General features: G+C 40.1%; 1 pseudogene; it reads left to right on the top strand.

The window, feature by feature from the left end:
* The first annotated feature begins 304 nt into the window (after window positions 1-304).
* Window positions 305-8,913, top strand: part of LOC114306597 (nuclear transcription factor Y subunit A-1-like) — a 53,089-nt pseudogene continuing 44,480 nt past the window's right edge.

Raw genomic sequence — 8,913 nt, 5'->3', positions numbered from 1 at the left:
AGATTTGCCTAGTAGTTGAAGTTCTTGAAAACATGCACGGGTACCTTGGGAGGGCAGGGAGAGAACACTTGCGCCTCATGTTTGTTGCGATGTATTGTTTTTTATGCCTAGCATTTTAGATATATGTATCTTTCTTCAACTTTTTGATGAGGAAAAATAACACTTACAGACCACAAGACACAACTTGTTACACATGAAGCATAGAGGAGAACCGAACGAAGTTGCAGGAAAAATGTTCATGTCTCCTAAAAGCTCAAAGAAAGAGTTGATAGAAAAGAGCTCTTGAGAGCCAAAAATCAAAGAACTGAGTATAATTATGTGCCAACTGTCTCTATCCCTTCGAATGATTTCTTTTTATGCTTCTTCCATACGCACAGTGATATATATACACGTCTTCTAACATTGTGTGACATACTAATGAAGATCATTCTTTCAGGATTGAATGGTCATAATGTTCAAGAACAGCAGCATCTCAAGCATGTTCCATCTTCGACACCACCAGCGATGGGTGAACATCTTGAACCAAATTCCCAAATGGAACTTGTTGGTCACTCGATTGTAAGAGCACCTCTCTCTCTCTCTCTCTCTCTCTCTCTCTCTAATTTACTCATGTGCACTGGGAGTATCAACAGGTTTTTTTTTTTTTTTTTAATTTCTTTTTCTTACTTGATTGTGGGTATGCAATATGAGGCATGACATTAATTGTTAAACTTCTGCAGGTGTTGACAGCGTATCCATATCCAGACCCACATTATGGGGGAATAATGGCATATAGGGCACAGGTAGGAATGCAAGTTGGTCCCTTCCTCTGTCTCAATTATAGTTTTAACTTGTTTGGCTCGTTGATATTTTTGTAAACTCTTTTTCTTTCACTATATAGCACAACGTCTTTTATCTATTTTGTTGCTCTGCTTCTTATATATTTATTTATGGCCATTCTCTTATCTTTTCTCTTTATCTCATACCCTTTCATGTAAATTGATTGAATCTTATGCTCTATTTGTTTTGGCGGAAACTTTTCCAAAACCGCCACCATCACTGCCGTTGCCACCACTACCTCCACTGCCACCACTACTGCCACTGCCACCACCACCCCAACACCACCACCACCACCACTACGACCTCCTCCTCCTCCACCCCACCGCTGCCACTACTATCAAGAATGCAACCAAGCATAGGAAAAAATTTCAGAATTTTTTTTTTTTTTGTGTAGAAAATGCTTTCCATTGGAAAATGTTTTCCGCTGAAATAAATAGAGCATTAGCCTGACTCTAGCTCTGTGTCTGTCTTGCTCTCATGCTTGTATGTGTGTGCTTGCATTTTGTTTTTCTTTTGTATTAGTTTGTGGCAATGTTACCACTTCCGAATTAGAAACACCACGTGTTTCAACTTTGAGTCCTGTACTCTTGTTCAGTGTTCGTTTGTGTTTCTTTCTATCTTTACTTGTAACAGAACTTGTGGTAGTGCTGCAAGTCCCTTTGCAACATATTACATGGCATACATTCAGAATTTCAAATTACAGACCATATCGTACTCTGCTCTTTATCTAGGGAATGTCTGTACTGCTGGAGCTGGAAAGAAAGTTGTTTATTGTGCATATACATGAACATAAATCCATATGAGTATACAAGTTGTGCATATCCCATGGGTGTGCTATGCAAATCAAAGATACCAATCCTTTAATCGTTCACCATCAAAATTTAAGTAGTTGAACTGTAGATAAAGAGAAGAATTAAAGAAATTAAAATTTGAAATAAAAAACTGGAGCAGTTGCATAGGGGCAATTTGGTCTTTAGAAAATGCGTGATGTAGCTTCAAATGGGCATTCACACCAATTTCAGAGTTTATATTATATAATAGTATAGACATTTGTATGATTAAATTAATTAATCAGTATCATCAAACATTGTCTGTTTTTTATCTTTCTCTCTTTGTTGTTGATGTGATGGTGCTGTCTTTTGGTATTACTTTCATGTAATTAATATTTCTTTCATAAGTGCTATGCAAATTAGTATGTATTTTGTTTGCGCGCGCACGCGCACACACACATATGTATATATATTAATATGAAGCAACTCTAGAATCCGTGTGTGGGGGTACTGTGAGGTATACATGGACTTATCTTATTGCTCATGCTACAATTAACTTAGATTAGGAAACAAGTTCTAAAAAAGTGAAGACTGAATATATGTATGTGTTGGCTACACATTTTGTACAAGCCAATTATAATTCGACGCGTGGCAGAATAAGGGTAATACAGGAAGACTATTCAAGTCTTCGAACCTGATCGTACACGTGGCATTTAGTATTGGTTATTACGAGATCCGAGTAACAGTGGATCAACAAAGAGATGCAAGGTGATGTGGCTTCAACGGTTACTCACATTTAAATTCAAATTTAGGAGGAAAGCCTAACTGCAAGTGATGGCACAGTGGGGCTAATTGTAAGGCAACATGATTAGCGATCATGGAGGAGCAGTTCGACGGTTGAAAATACAATTCGATGGTCATCCTCGAGAAGTATAAATAGCAGAGAAGGCCCAGAAAAGACCCCCAGACTCAAATCCAAAAAACCAGTCATATTATACTTATTTTCCTTTCCAGTCTTTCATTTTCCTGTACTTTAAATTCCTGCACTGCACGTCATTCATAGGAGTAGTTTCAAGTAGATTGTTGCTGTAAACCTCTACGAGGCTGAGTTTGGATCATTGTAAGTTTTTCATTTTAATGAAATACTTCAACTGTTCTTCATTTAATTGTTATTTTGCTTAATTCTCCTAAATCCAGCCACCAGTAAAAGTCCTCTTCATTGAGGCTGAAAGAACTAAAACACAATCGTCTGATAATTGGTTGGCAATTAATTTTCTGTAAGGACTGATTGGCACACTTGAAAGTCAAAAAAGTCAACATATATTTTTGGCACGCCCGGTGGGACTAATTGAAATGGCTAGACGTAAGAGACAAGGAGAAAATGAACGCTTGGAAGAAGGCATGGAAGGAGAGGTAGAGATACCTAATCCAGAGGATAATGTGATCACACATCATGTGGAAACCCATTTATCAGAACCTATGGTCAAACAGACCAGCACTTCAGAACAAGTACCGCATGTTCATAATATTGGACGAGACCAAGGAATTGGAACATCTACTATTCCATCTACTCAGACAATAAATCCATGGGGTGGCCTAGTAGATGCCATGGGACAACAGTTAATGAACACGATGGAAAGGTGGGTAACATCCTTTTTGGATCGAATGAATAACCACCAACCAACAAACGCAAGACACATGGAGGAAGTTTTAAATGTCCCTCAGCAAAGATTGGCTAGAGATAAACAACCTATGCAAGTTAATGGACATTCTAATGGTCAGACTAGTAATCAGAATTATAAAAGACCATCACCGCAGTTTTGGTACGAACTTATTTCGAGGCCTATAGCAGGTCAAAATGCCTCAGTGCTTAACAGTGAAGCCATGCAAATTGGTGGATCTGGCCCAGTACAAAAGAATGGCATAAGAATGGCTCCAAATCCAATGTTCGAAGCCATACCTGGCATGAGGGGGTTCACTAATCCCTTATTCGAATTTATACCCGGGGGTTGGAAGGTTTTCCTACAAATGGAAGAGACACAACACCAGTTCCAGCACCTTTCGCAGGTCCTTTCGCAGGACAGGCTCAAAGGGGTTACCCACACCCCCAACAACAACCTGCACCACATGGACAACCAGTCCCAAATATACCACCTTATGGACCAAGAGAACCACAGGCACAAGTTTGCCCACCAAATCCTGTGTTTGTTCCTCCAGTAGTAGTTCAGCAGGCACAAAATATGGTCCCTAGGGACCAAATTACTGATATTGTTAGAGAGATGTGTGAACCGATGGCTCGGGAGGTCCAAACTCCTGTGTACAGAAAACCATACCCAGAATGGGTAGACAGGGTACATGAATACCCAAGAGGTTTCAGGATACTAGATTTTGCCCTTTTTTATGGGAATGGAAACCAATCAACAGTGGAGCACATTGCTAGGTTTGCTGCTCAATGCGGTGAATTTACTAATAATGACTATATGAAGTTAAGGTTATTCTCAAATTCCCTAACTGGGGGAGCATTTGTATGGTATATTAACCTTACACCTGGCTCTATCCAGACTTGGCAACAAATGGAAGAGGCTTTTCATGCTCAATTCTTCCAATCGGAGCCAGAAGTTTCCATGATAGATTTGGCAAGGTTGAGTCAAAGGCCTGATGAGAAGGCTACTCAGTTTATTGCCAGATTTAAAAGGGCTCGAAATAAATGCAAAGTCATCTTACCAGAGTCAGAATTCGTGAGATTGGCTCAAAATGGCTTAAAGTTTAGGCTTTGAAAGAAGTTCGACTCGACCGAGTTCAGAGACTTAGTGGAACTCACTTATAAGGTGTCTAGGTACGAATCATTATTAGAGGAGGAGCAAGATCGAAAGAATGCATCGTACAAGACATATTATAGAGATTCTAATTATGAGATTGATACAGCAGAGATTGTGGGGAAAGAACCTGTGATTTGTGAAGCATTAATTCATAAGGATACAACAATTGAACAACAGTTTAAAAAGAACGAATTTCATAGGAAATACTCTTTCGATTTAACTAAGGCAGATGACATTTTTGATCATTGCTTGCGACCAACTTCCTTAAGTTACCAAAAGGAGTCAAAATTCCATCTCCAGATGAACTTAAAGGAAAAATATATTGGAAATGGCATAATTCTTGGTCTTACTCAATTAAAAACTGTATTGTTTTTCGAGACAGGATCCAAGAACAAATTCGAAAAGAAAGTCTAAATTTCCAGCTAAAGCAGAAAAGGCCATGGGGATTGACAGTAATCCATTTCCAGAACTTGGAGAAAGTGTAGCTAATGTTGTTGTACCAGACTTCCAGAATTTATCTCTGCAGGAATTGGAAGAGGTCAATGTGCAAATGCATGTTGCCAGCCAGGCTACTGTTAAGAAAGACACTAGAAGTCTGCCAGTTGTTGGACAAGGCTCTACAAGTCAGAGAAAAGACTCTGACGAAGAAACACTGGATGATGATTCCTTGGAGGCCGCAGTTATCCAAAGAATGTGTCCCAGATGTAGGTTGAGCTATAAGTGGCTGAAAGGGCTCCCGATTGATAGGAAGCAATACTACAGGGATGTGTGGAGATGTCCTAAACCAACCAATGCTCATAACAAAAGGCCATACCCAACTAGTGTTAGGCAGCAGCCATTAATGGTTGAGTCAATAGCTGATAGAATGCATTCTAAAGGCAAGAGGCCTTTATATGAGTCCAGACCACCTAACTATTACAGAATGGGGAGCAGTCATTCTGAAAGGAGGTCAGAGAGGGGCTCAGTTTGTGGGTATAGATACCCCATTTTTAACCATCCTCAAGACTTGGACGTCATCGTTTGAACACTCGGTGATCATCCATGTTCATGTTCGTTCTAAGTTCTCGAAGGTCTCGGCTGCGCGCCTTGCCTCAAGATCTCTTAACTTGATTGTTCTGTGCTTCGTTGTGGACCAAACACTTGTGTTTTTGCTTCTAAGGGAAGAAAGTGGCTTGTTGGCCATCCCTACTCCCTACCGGCCAAGGCTTGAAGCCATCGGCCCCTCTTTCTTTCCATCGGCCAAGAGTATTGGCCGATCGACACTATATTTAGTCGGTCGGCCATTGTGTTGGTCGATCGGCCTTTTTTGCTAGCCAAACCCTGTTCATCTGCTTTATGCAGATATTTTGTCCATACACGTGTATGGAGGGATTTGCCTCTTGTTTAGCTTCCCTTGGATGCTTTAGAATTTGAGCCTCTATAAAGAGGGAGCCCCTCCTCCCTCCTCTAGGGTTCAGAAAATTGGTTCTTGAGAGGATAGAGATAGTGTTGTATCTATTCTTCTTGTTTTAGCTTTGTTTTGTGTTCGAAAGTGTAAAATTGTCTTACTATTGTACACAAACACACACTAGAACACCATCCTTGGTTGCTAAGGTACTAGGAGGTTGATTTCAGTGTTCTTGGGTTGGTTTAAACTCAGAAAATCTGCTGGAGCTTTGTTCTTGAAGAGATTCTACAAGGGTGAGCTTCTTACCTTTAGATATCCCTTTCTTGCTTAAGCTCTTAGCCTATCTTGCATCTGTTTTTAAGCTTAACTTATAACTGATAAAAGTTCTTTTTTTAAGTGCTTGAAATATTTGTTTAAGATCACTTTGGTGTTTGGGGTTGTTTACCCCCTCTTAGGCCTTGTTTGGCCACATTTTTGTGCTCTTTTTGTGAGCTCCGGGACCACCTTGTATTGGCCTTCTCACCACTGAAATCCAGTGGGGATGGTGTTTTAAGGTCCTAAGAAGGAGAGGGTCATCCCCTCTCCTTGTTGTCTTCAATACTTGTCATATTTGTCTCATATGTGAGCACCTTTGTTAAGTTCATATTGGCCATGTCTTAGCTGGTATTTGTGGTTGTCTTGCCATGATATAACACTTTTTTGACTTGGTTTAGACATGCCATGCATGCTTTGTATACTTGTCTTGTAATTCCATGAAATAGCCTAACATGCACCATGTTGTAACATGTCTTTTTAGCATGATTTTGGCTTGACTTCAAGAAGCTTTTATCCATGTTTTGGTATGCTTAAGGTCTGATTTTCGTTGTCTTGGTCATCCATGACTTGCTTTGTATAGCTACCATGTAATCTAGCTTGTAGGCTTTGAGTGTTGGATCCTCTAGCATGCTCTACTTGGATCATTTCAGTGGTTTGGCATCACTTGTAATGCTATTTCAGTCCATATAGTACGCTTGAATACTTGCACTTATCGCTCCTTTAATGCTTTAAAGGGTTTGTGTTTTATGCCTCATGAATGTGCCATTGCGTATGCCCCCATGCTTAGGCCATTTAGGCGCCGTCTAAGTGTGTTTTCAGTCTTGTTTAGACCTGCCTTGGGACTATTTTAGGTCCCTTTGGTCCTTTGGGGCTTGCCTCATGTAGCCTTGGTTTGAGTCTCCTGGCCAATTTCAAATTTTGGGCTTTGTTACATGCTTTACTTGCTTTGTTTAGTTGGTTTGGCACCTTTCCCAACATGATTTCAGAGCTTACAATGTATGTCACATGTCCATTGTTTATCCTCTTTTAAGTGTGCTTAAGAGTTGCTTCACCATGCTTAAGTGTTAGGCCAATTGGTATGCATGTTTATATGCATTCCTGTCCTCATTTCCATAGCATTTTGGCCACTGATTTAAACCTGTTTGAGAGTCATCCTTTTTGGTTTAAGACCATCCCCGCATGTTGTTGCATGCTTGCCTTGTATGTTGTCACATGCTCGTTGCATATTTGGTAAATTGCATGTCGTAGCATGCTAGTTTAATTGTGCCTTGTTGTGTACTTGGTCCATGACATGTCGTTGCATGCTTAAGTTGTAATGCATTTGACATGCATTCTCTTTTTTTAATTTGCTCAACACATTGTTACATGTTTGCCTCACATGTTGTTATATGCTTGAATGTCGTTACATGTCTTGCATATTTGCATGCTTAAGTCACATTTTGCATGCTTGTTAAGTTACATGCTTGTTTGCATGCTTGTCTTTGCATATTGTTATATGCTAATTGCCTCGTATAGCATTGTTGCTTGCATATTCATGTTGCATTAGTTTGCTTGCATGCTTAGGTTGCATAGCATTTGTGCATGCATCCCTTGCTTCTTGATCAACCATGATAGAGGTTGGGGGTCCCTTTATGTGTTTTGTGTGCATTTCATTTGATATTGAAGTCGCACACTTGGCAACTTTGGCCACCACGCATTGAAATGCACGATTAATGGCCCGAGGGTCAAGAGTCATGCTCCCTTGAGTTTATAGCATGATAGGGGGAGTAGCCGTGCACATATTGTCTTGTGAATACCTTGCCATGCACTGTCTGTCCTCTATTGCAGCAAAAACAGGATTCTGCATGAATACTTGGCCAGCCGACCAACTTCAGTGCCGGCCGGCCACCAATATCTAGCCGATAACTCTACAAATAGTCGATAACTATTTTTAAGTGGCCGGTGTTCTCCCACCTTGGCCGGTGACATCCCACAGTGTTCAAGGATTGGTTTGGAAGCACACTTGGGACTTGTGCAGTCTTCAGAGGAGGAAAACAATGCAAAAAGAGGCAACATGTGGCATGGCAACGGATTTCCGAGCGAAACCAACCAAGCATGCATTTTTCCCTCTTCTCGAGGCCTCTTTACTGTTTTTGTAGCTTAATTAATTTGGTTAATTAGTTAAGTGTTTTGTAATAATTAATTAGTTAGTTAATTAGTTAATTTGTATTATGCTTTCGGACCCTCCGTCGAGAGGGCCAATTTTGTAATAAGTGTGCGTGAGTGTGTGAATGTCTTCCAACCCCACGTCTTTCTCCCTTTTACTTACCTGCTTTCGATGGTTAGATCTAGGGCATATTTCAGTTAGCATCCTTATGGTATGCATGTTTGCATCATTCATCTATATTACATGCACCGGGCTCGGCGCATCATACTAACTGCATCGTATTTCAATTCCAACTTGAATACATGTATCAAGTATTGCATCTCACATGCCATCTTAGAATAGCCGAGCCTATTTCTAGTTGCATTTTGCATGTATTGCATTAGCTATCTCAACATGAACTAGGATCATGCATGATTTCTAACTAATTTCTTGTTTTGGCTCGGAGTACACTGTAAGTGTTTATGCTTTAGCATATTGCATGTGTGTGAGTATTAACATGATAACATGCTTACCATGAGGCTAATTGCTTATATGATATAACTATCTGAATGCCTGTGGGTGAAGGTTGGATTGCTTGAATTGGAACAATTCATTGAAATCCGTGTTTTAGCCTACTTGCGAGTAGCAAACTTCAAACCATTTTCCAAACAAATGGGT

Source organism: Camellia sinensis, chromosome 2 (genome assembly GCF_055761805.1).
Source record: "Camellia sinensis isolate YWXY chromosome 2, ASM5576180v1, whole genome shotgun sequence".
Taxonomy (NCBI): Eukaryota; Viridiplantae; Streptophyta; class Magnoliopsida; order Ericales; family Theaceae; genus Camellia; species Camellia sinensis.
This window is presented reverse-complemented; position numbering and strand designations above follow the sequence as displayed.